Here is an 11,434-nt window from a genome sequence, read left to right on the forward strand (position 1 = left end):
GCTATTACGCATAGGCTACAAACAATTTCCAAATCAGTTTCAGTAGCCTACGCTACGAGCTGGCCTAAGATCCGAAGTGGCAGACGGATAGGTTACATTACAACAGCAAGACAAAATATACACATTTGGACCAAAGGTCCATTTATTCTTTTTTTTTTTTTTTTTTCAAACTGCAGAAATCAAATTATTAGGCTGTTCGCCTACAGTAGTTGGCTACATAGCGGCTTGTTAGCTCACATTAACAGTGTAGATGCGGGCTTGTTTTTCGCACAACCGGAAATAGTCTCCCTGACATAGGATATGCTTTTGTGAAATTTTATAAAATATATAGAGAACAAAAAAAAACCGTTATTAACCGGTTTTGTGGATTTCAGAATAACGTTTCTGTTCCGGAACAGTTGAAGATCATTTTGTTTTCGTTTCCGTTTCTGCTCCTCGTAAAATTCCGTAAAATTCCGTTCGTTTTCGGTTTTCGTTTTCGTTCCTTGAACCGGTTCGGAGCCCTGTTAATCACTGATATCAATTGCAACACCCAGAGGAATAAAAATCAATTTGACAAAATAGGGGAATGCCGCGATCTGCGGACTTTGACCTACACACGCAGTAGCCGACGTCACGAGACTCTGATCATATATATAATGAGCATTGGATAAGTCAGCGTCTCCGTGGCACACATAGAAAAGGCAGCGCTTTGCTATATAGCATTTGAAGAATTGCGTCGCCGGTTCGAATCCGACGTCCGTTTCCGCGATCTCACGTTGTTTTACGTGACGCCTGCCCTCTGGTCATCGCGTCCCCGATCGCCCGCGACATCTTATGAAGCAAACAACCTGACTGTTTGTAACTGTTTGCGTCCTGTTTCTTGTGCTTTTTTACTGAGGGCAATAATATTAATCACTGATATCAATTGCAACAACCAGAGGAATAAAAATCAATTTGACAAAATAGGGGAATGCCGCGATCTGCGGACTTTGACCTACACACGCAGTAGCCGGCGTCAAGAGACTCTGATCATGTATGTAATGAGCACTGCATTAATCAGCAGTGCTCGCCCGCGACATCTTATGAAGCAAAGAACCTGACTGTTTGTAACTATTAGCGTCCTGTTTCTTATGCTTTTTTACTGAGGGCAATCATATTAATCACTGATATCAATTGCAACACCCAGAGGAATAAAAATCAATTTGACAAAATAGGGGAATGCCGCGATCTGCGGACTTTGACCTACACACGCAGTAGCCGACGTCACGAGACTCTGATCATATATATAATGAGCATTGGATAAGTCAGCGTCTCCGTGGCACACATAGAAAAGGCAGCGCTTTGCTATATAGCATTTGAAGAATTGCGTCGCCGGTTCGAATCCGACGTCCGTTTCCGCGATCTCACGTTGTTTTACGTGACGCCTGCCCTCTGGTCATCGCGTCCCCGATCGCCCGCGACATCTTATGAAGCAAACAACCTGACTGTTTGTAACTGTTTGCGTCCTGTTTCTTGTGCTTTTTTACTGAGGGCAATAATATTAATCACTGATATCAATTGCAACAACCAGAGGAATAAAAATCAATTTGACAAAATAGGGGAATGCCGCGATCTGCGGACTTTGACCTACACACGCAGTAGCCGGCGTCACGAGACTCTGATCGTAATGAGCACTGCATTAATCAGCAGTGCTCGCCCGCGACATCTTATGAAGCAAAGAACCTGACTGTTTGTAACTATTAGCGTCCTGTTTCTTATGCTTTTTTACTGAGGGCAATCATATTAATCACTGATATCAATTGCAACACCCAGAGGAATAAAAATCCATTTGACAAAATAGGGGAATGCCGCGATCTGCGGACTTTGACCTACACACGCAGTAGCCGACGTCACGAGACTCTGATCATGTATATAATGAGCATTGGATTAGTCAGCGTCTCCGTGGCACACATAGAAAAGGCAGCGCTTTGCTATATAGCATTTGAAGAATTGCGTCGCCGGTTCGAATCCGACGTCCGTTTCCGCGATCTCACGTTGTTTTACGTGACGCCTGCCCTCTGGTCATCGCGTCCCCGATCGCCCGCGACATCTTATGAAGCAAACAACCTGACTGTTTGTAACTGTTTGCGTCCTGTTTCTTGTGCTTTTTTACTGAGGGCAATAATATTAATCACTGATATCAATTGCAACAACCAGAGGAATAAAAATCAATTTGACAAAATAGGGGAATGCCGCGATCTGCGGACTTTGACCTACACACGCAGTAGCCGGCGTCACGAGACTCTGATCATGTATGTAATGAGCACTGCATTAATCAGCAGTGCTCGCCCGCGACATCTTATGAAGCAAAGAACCTGACTGTTTGTAACTATTAGCGTCCTGTTTCTTATGCTTTTTTACTGAGGGCAATCATATTAATCACTGATATCAATTGCAACACCCAGAGGAATAAAAATCCATTTGACAAAATAGGGGAATTCCGCGATCTGCGGACTTTGACCTACACACGCAGTAGCCGGCGTCACGAGACTCTGATCATGTAGCCTATATAATGAGCATTGGATTAGTCAGCGTCTCCGTGGCACACATAGAAAAGGCAGCGCTTTGCTATATAGCATTTGAAGAATTGCGTCGCCGGTTCGAATCCGACGTCCGTTTCCGCGATCTCACGTTGTTTTACGTGACGCCTGCCCTCTGGTCATCGCGTCCCCGATCGCCCGCGACATCTTATGAAGCAAACAACCTGACTGTTTGTAACTGTTTGCGTCCTGTTTCTTGTGCTTTTTTACTGAGGGCAATAATATTAATCACTGATATCAATTGCAACAACCAGAGGAATAAAAATCAATTTGACAAAATAGGGGAATGCCGCGATCTGCGGACTTTGACCTACACACGCAGTAGCCGGCGTCACGAGACTCTGATCATGTATGTAATGAGCACTGCATTAATCAGCAGTGCTCGCCCGCGACATCTTATGAAGCAAAGAACCTGACTGTTTGTAACTATTAGCGTCCTGTTTCTTATGCTTTTTTACTGAGGGCAATCATATTAATCACTGATATCAATTGCAACACCCAGAGGAATAAAAATCCATTTGACAAAATAGGGGAATGCCGCGATCTACGGACTTTGACCTACACACGCAGTAGCCGACGTCACGAGACTCTGATCATGTATATAATGAGCATTGGATTAGTAAGCGTCTCCGTGGCACTCATAGAAAAGGCAGCGCTTTGCTATATAGCATTTGAAGAATTGCGTCGCCGGTTCGAATCCGACGTCCGTTTCCGCGATCTCACGTTGTTTTACGTGACGCCTGCCCTCTGGTCATCGCGTCCCAGATTGCCTGCGACATCTTATGAAGCAAACAACCTGACTGTTTGTAACTGTTTGCGTCCTGTTTCTTATGCTTTTTTACTGAGGGCAATCATATTAATCACTGATATCAATTGCAACACCCAGAGGAATAAAAATCAATTTGACAAAATAGGGGAATGCCGCGATCTGCGGACTTTGACCTACACACGCAGTAGCCGGCATCACGAGACTCTGATCATGTATGTAATGAGCACTGCATTAATCAGCAGTGCTCGCCCGCGACATCTTATGAAGCAAAGAACCTGACTGTTTGTAACTATTAGCGTCCTGTTTCTTATGCTTTTTTACTGAGGGCAATCATATTAATCACTGATATCAATTGCAACACCCAGAGGAATAAAAATCCATTTGACAAAATAGGGGAATGCCGCGATCTGCGGACTTTGACCTACACACGCAGTAGCCGACGTCACGAGACTCTGATCATGTATATAATGAGCATTGGATTAGTCAGCGTCTCCGTGGCACACATAGAAAAGGCAGCGCTTTGCTATATAGCATTTGACGAATTGCGTCGCCGGTTCGAATCCGACGTCCGTTTCCGCGATCTCACGTTGTTTTACGTGACGCCTGCCCTCTGGTCATCACGTCCCCGATCGCCCGCGACATCTTATGAAGCAAACAACCTGACTGTTTGTAACTGTTTGCGTCCTGTTTCTTGTGCTTTTTTACTGAGGGCAATAATATTAATCACTGATATCAATTGCAACAACCAGAGGAATAAAAATCAATTTGACAAAATAGGGGAATGCCGCGATCTGCGGACTTTGACCTACACACGCAGTAGCCGGCGTCAAGAGACTCTGATCATGTATGTAATGAGCACTGCATTAATCAGCAGTGCTCGCCCGCGACATCTTATGAAGCAAAGAACCTGACTGTTTGTAACTATTAGCGTCCTGTTTCTTATGCTTTTTTACTGAGGGCAATCATATTAATCACTGATATCAATTGCAACACCCAGAGGAATAAAAATAAATTTGACAAAATAGGGGAATGCCGCGATCTGCGGACTTTGACTTACACACGCAGTAGCCGACGTCACGAGACTCTGATCATGTATATAATGAGCATTGGATTAGTCAGCGTCTCCGTGGCACACATAGAAAAGGCAGCGCTTTGCTATATAGCATTTGAAGAATTGCGTCGCCGGTTCGAATCCGACGTCCGTTTCCGCGATCTCACGTTGTTTTACGTGACGCCTGCCCTCTGGTCATCGCGTCCCAGATTGCCTGCGACATCTTATGAAGCAAACAACCTGACTGTTTGTAACTGTTTGCGTCCTGTTTCTTATGCTTTTTTACTGAGGGCAATCATATTAATCACTGATATCAATTGCAACACCCAGAGGAATAAAAATCAATTTGACAAAATAGGGGAATGCCGCGATCTGCGGACTTTGACCTACACACGCAGTAGCCGGCGTCACGAGACTCTGATCATGTATGTAATGAGCACTGCATTAATCAGCAGTGCTCGCCCGCGACATCTTATGAAGCAAAGAACCTGACTGTTTGTAACTATTAGCGTCCTGTTTCTTATGCTTTTTTACTGAGGGCAATCATATTAATCACTGATATCAATTGCAACACCCAGAGGAATAAAAATCCATTTGACAAAATAGGGGAATGCCGCGATCTGCGGACTTTGACCTACACACGCAGTAGCCGACGTCACGAGACTCTGATCATGTATATAATGAGCATTGGATTAGTCAGCGTCTCCGTGGCACACATAGAAAAGGCAGCGCTTTGCTATATAGCATTTGACGAATTGCGTCGCCGGTTCGAATCCGACGTCCGTTTCCGCGATCTCACGTTGTTTTACGTGACGCCTGCCCTCTGGTCATCGCGTCCCCGATCGCCCGCGACATCTTATGAAGCAAACAACCTGACTGTTTGTAACTGTTTGCGTCCTGTTTCTTGTGCTTTTTTACTGAGGGCAATAATATTAATCACTGATATCAATTGCAACAACCAGAGGAATAAAAATCAATTTGACAAAATAGGGGAATGCCGCGATCTGCGGACTTTGACCTACACACGCAGTAGCCGGCGTCACGAGACTCTGATCGTAATGAGCACTGCATTAATCAGCAGTGCTCGCCCGCGACATCTTATGAAGCAAAGAACCTGACTGTTTGTAACTATTAGCGTCCTGTTTCTTATGCTTTTTTACTGAGGGCAATCATATTAATCACTGATATCAATTGCAACACCCAGAGGAATAAAAATCCATTTGACAAAATAGGGGAATGCCGCGATCTGCGGACTTTGACCTACACACGCAGTAGCCGACGTCACGAGACTCTGATCATGTATATAATGAGCATTGGATTAGTCAGCGTCTCCGTGGCACACATAGAAAAGGCAGCGCTTTGCTATATAGCATTTGAAGAATTGCGTCGCCGGTTCGAATCCGACGTCCGTTTCCGCGATCTCACGTTGTTTTACGTGACGCCTGCCCTCTGGTCATCGCGTCCCCGATCGCCCGCGACATCTTATGAAGCAAACAACCTGACTGTTTGTAACTGTTTGCGTCCTGTTTCTTGTGCTTTTTTACTGAGGGCAATAATATTAATCACTGATATCAATTGCAACAACCAGAGGAATAAAAATCAATTTGACAAAATAGGGGAATGCCGCGATCTGCGGACTTTGACCTACACACGCAGTAGCCGGCGTCACGAGACTCTGATCATGTATGTAATGAGCACTGCATTAATCAGCAGTGCTCGCCCGCGACATCTTATGAAGCAAAGAACCTGACTGTTTGTAACTATTAGCGTCCTGTTTCTTATGCTTTTTTACTGAGGGCAATCATATTAATCACTGATATCAATTGCAACACCCAGAGGAATAAAAATCCATTTGACAAAATAGGGGAATGCCGCGATCTGCGGACTTTGACCTACACACGCAGTAGCCGACGTCACGAGACTCTGATCATGTATATAATGAGCATTGGATTAGTCAGCGTCTCCGTGGCACACATAGAAAAGGCAGCGCTTTGCTATATAGCATTTGAAGAATTGCGTCGCCGGTTCGAATCCGACGTCCGTTTCCGCGATCTCACGTTGTTTTACGTGACGCCTGCCCTCTGGTCATCGCGTCCCCGATCGCCCGCGACATCTTATGAAGCAAACAACCTGACTGTTTGTAACTGTTTGCGTCCTGTTTCTTGTGCTTTTTTACTGAGGGCAATAATATTAATCACTGATATCAATTGCAACAACCAGAGGAATAAAAATCAATTTGACAAAATAGGGGAATGCCGCGATCTGCGGACTTTGACCTACACACGCAGTAGCCGGCGTCACGAGACTCTGATCATGTATGTAATGAGCACTGCATTAATCAGCAGTGCTCGCCCGCGACATCTTATGAAGCAAAGAACCTGACTGTTTGTAACTATTAGCGTCCTGTTTCTTATGCTTTTTTACTGAGGGCAATCATATTAATCACTGATATCAATTGCAACACCCAGAGGAATAAAAATCCATTTGACAAAATAGGGGAATGCCGCGATCTGCGGACTTTGACCTACACACGCAGTAGCCGACGTCACGAGACTCTGATCATGTATATAATGAGCATTGGATTAGTCAGCGTCTCCGTGGCACACATAGAAAAGGCAGCGCTTTGCTATATAGCATTTGAAGAATTGCGTCGCCGGTTCGAATCCGACGTCCGTTTCCGCGATCTCACGTTGTTTTACGTGACGCCTGCCCTCTGGTCATCGCGTCCCCGATCGCCCGCGACATCTTATGAAGCAAACAACCTGACTGTTTGTAACTGTTTGCGTCCTGTTTCTTGTGCTTTTTTACTGAGGGCAATAATATTAATCACTGATATCAATTGCAACAACCAGAGGAATAAAAATCAATTTGACAAAATAGGGGAATGCCGCGATCTGCGGACTTTGACCTACACACGCAGTAGCCGGCGTCACGAGACTCTGATCATGTATGTAATGAGCACTGCATTAATCAGCAGTGCTCGCCCGCGACATCTTATGAAGCAAAGAACCTGACTGTTTGTAACTATTAGCGTCCTGTTTCTTATGCTTTTTTACTGAGGGCAATCATATTAATCACTGATATCAATTGCAACACCCAGAGGAATAAAAATCCATTTGACAAAATAGGGGAATGCCGCGATCTGCGGACTTTGACCTACACACGCAGTAGCCGACGTCACGAGACTCTGATCATGTATATAATGAGCATTGGATTAGTCAGCGTCTCCGTGGCACACATAGAAAAGGCAGCGCTTTGCTATATAGCATTTGAAGAATTGCGTCGCCGGTTCGAATCCGACGTCCGTTTCCGCGATCTCACGTTGTTTTACGTGACGCCTGCCCTCTGGTCATCGCGTCCCCGATCGCCCGCGACATCTTATGAAGCAAACAACCTGACTGTTTGTAACTGTTTGCGTCCTGTTTCTTGTGCTTTTTTACTGAGGGCAATAATATTAATCACTGATATCAATTGCAACAACCAGAGGAATAAAAATCAATTTGACAAAATAGGGGAATGCCGCGATCTGCGGACTTTGACCTACACACGCAGTAGCCGGCGTCACGAGACTCTGATCATGTATGTAATGAGCACTGCATTAATCAGCAGTGCTCGCCCGCGACATCTTATGAAGCAAAGAACCTGACTGTTTGTAACTATTAGCGTCCTGTTTCTTATGCTTTTTTACTGAGGGCAATCATATTAATCACTGATATCAATTGCAACACCCAGAGGAATAAAAATCCATTTGACAAAATAGGGGAATGCCGCGATCTGCGGACTTTGACCTACACACGCAGTAGCCGACGTCACGAGACTCTGATCATGTATATAATGAGCATTGGATTAGTCAGCGTCTCCGTGGCACACATAGAAAAGGCAGCGCTTTGCTATATAGCATTTGACGAATTGCGTCGCCGGTTCGAATCCGACGTCCGTTTCCGCGATCTCACGTTGTTTTACGTGACGCCTGCCCTCTGGTCATCGCGTCCCCGATCGCCCGCGACATCTTATGAAGCAAACAACCTGACTGTTTGTAACTGTTTGCGTCCTGTTTCTTGTGCTTTTTTACTGAGGGCAATAATATTAATCACTGATATCAATTGCAACAACCAGAGGAATAAAAATCAATTTGACAAAATAGGGGAATGCCGCGATCTGCGGACTTTGACCTACACACGCAGTAGCCGGCGTCACGAGACTCTGATCATGTATATAATGAGCATTGGATTAGTAAGCGTCTCCGTGGCACTCATAGAAAAGGCAGCGCTTTGCTATATAGCATTTGAAGAATTGCGTCGCCAGTTCGAATCTGACGTCCGTTTCCGCGATCTCACGTTGTTTTACGTGACGCCTGCCCTCTGGTCATCGCGTCCCCGATCGCCCGCGACATCTTATGAAGCAAACAACCTGACTGTTTGTAACTGTTTGCGTCCTGTTTCTTGTGCTTTTTTACTGAGGGCAATAATATTAATCACTGATATCAATTGCAACACCTAGAGGAATAAAAATCAATTTGACAAAATAGGGGAATGCCGCGATCTGCGGACTTTGACCTACACACGCAGTAGCCGGCGTCAAGAGACTCTGATCATGTATGTAATGAGCACTGCATTAATCAGCAGTGCTCGCCCGCGACATCTTATGAAGCAAAGAACCTGACTGTTTGTAACTATTAGCGTCCTGTTTCTTATGCTTTTTTACTGAGGGCAATCATATTAATCACTGATATCAATTGCAACACCCAGAGGAATAAAAATCCATTTGACAAAATAGGGGAATGCCGCGATCTGCGGACTTTGACCTACACACGCAGTAGCCGACGTCACGATACTCTGATCATGTATATAATGAGCATTGGATTAGTCAGCGTCTCCGTGGCACACATAGAAAAGGCAGTGCTTTGCTATATAGCATTTGAAGAATTGCGTCGCCGGTTCGAATCCGACGTCCGTTTCCGCGATCTCACGTTGTTTTACGTGACGCCTGCCCTCTGGTCATCGTGTCCCCGATCGCCCGTGACATCTTATGAAGCAAACAACCTGACTGTTTGTAACTGTTTGCGTCCTGTTTCTTGTGCTTTTTTACTGAGGGCAATAATATTAATCACTGATATCAATTGCAACACCTAGAGGAATAAAAATCAATTTGACAAAATAGGGGAATGCCGCGATCTGCGGACTTTGACCTACACATGCAGTAGCCGGCGTCACGAGACTCTGATCATGTATGTAATGAGCACTGCATTAATCAGCAGTGCTCGCCCGCGACATCTTATGAAGCAAAGAACCTGACTGTTTGTAACTATTAGCGTCCTGTTTCTTATGCTTTTTTACTGAGGGCAATCATATTAATCACTGATATCAATTGCAACACCCAGAGGAATAAAAATCCATTTGACAAAATAGAATAGGGGAATGCCGCGATCTGCGGACTTTGACCTACACACGCAGTAGCCGACGTCACGAGACTCTGATCATGTATATAATGAGCATTGGATAAGTCAGCGTCTCCGTGGCACACATAGAAAAGGCAGCGCTTTGCTATATAGCATTTGAAGAATTGCGTCGCCGGTTCGAATCCGACGTCCGTTTCCGCGATCTCACGTTGTTTTACGTGACGCCTGCCCTCTGGTCATCGCATCCCCGATCGCCCGCGACATCTTATGAAGCAAACAACCTGACTGTTTGTAACTGTTTGCGTCCTGTTTCTTGTGCTTTTTTACTGAGGGCAATAATATTAATCACTGATATCAATTGCAACAACCAGAGGAATAAAAATCAATTTGACAAAATAGGGGAATGCCGCGATCTGCGGACTTTGACCTACACACGCAGTAGCCGGCGTCACGAGACTCTGATCATGTATGTAATGAGCACTGCATTAATCAGCAGTGCTCGCCCGCGACATCTTATGAAGCAAAGAACCTGACTGTTTGTAACTATTAGCGTCCTGTTTCTTATGCTTTTTTACTGAGGGCAATCATATTAATCACTGATATCAATTGCAACACCCAGAGGAATAAAAATCCATTTGACAAAATAGGGGAATGCCGCGATCTGCGACCTACACACGCAGTAGCGACGTCACGAGACTCTGATCATGTATATAATGAGCATTGGATTAGTAAGCGTCTCCGTGGCACTCATAGAAAAGGCAGCGCTTTGCTATATAGCATTTGAAGAATTGCGTCGCCGGTTTGAATCCGACGTCCGTTTCCGCGATCTCACGTTGTTTTACGTGACGCCTGCCCTCTGGTCATCGCGTCCCCGATCGCCCGCGACATCTTATGAAGCAAACAACCTGACTGTTTGTAACTGTTTGCGTCCTGTTTCTTGTGCTTTTTTACTGAGGGCAATAATATTAATCACTGATATCAATTGCAACAACCAGAGGAATAAAAATCAATTTGACAAAATAGGGGAATGCCGCGATCTGCGGACTTTGACCTACACACGCAGTAGCCGGCGTCAAGAGACTCTGATCATGTATGTAATGAGCACTGCATTAATCAGCAGTGCTCGCCCGCGACATCTTATGAAGCAAAGAACCTGACTGTTTGTAACTATTAGCGTCCTGTTTCTTATGCTTTTTTACTGAGGGCAATCATATTAATCACTGATATCAATTGCAACACCCAGAGGAATAAAAATCAATTTGACAAAATAGGGGAATGCCGCGATCTGCGGACTTTGACCTACACACGCAGTAGCCGACGTCACGAGACTCTGATCATGTATATAATGAGCATTGGATTAGTCAGCGTCTCCGTGGCACACATAGAAAAGGCAGCGCTTTGCTATATAGCATTTGAAGAATTGCGTCGCCGGTTCGAATCCGACGTCCGTTTCCGCGATCTCACGTTGTTTTACGTGACGCCTGCCCTCTGGTCATCGCGTCCCCGATCGCCCGCGACATCTTATGAAGCAAACAACCTGACTGTTTGTAACTGTTTGCGTCCTGTTTCTTGTGCTTTTTTACTGAGGGCAATAATATTAATCACTGATATCAATTGCAACAACCAGAGGAATAAAAATCAATTTGACAAAATAG

Source organism: Alosa sapidissima, chromosome 15 (genome assembly GCF_018492685.1).
Source record: "Alosa sapidissima isolate fAloSap1 chromosome 15, fAloSap1.pri, whole genome shotgun sequence".
Taxonomy (NCBI): domain Eukaryota; kingdom Metazoa; phylum Chordata; class Actinopteri; order Clupeiformes; family Clupeidae; genus Alosa; species Alosa sapidissima.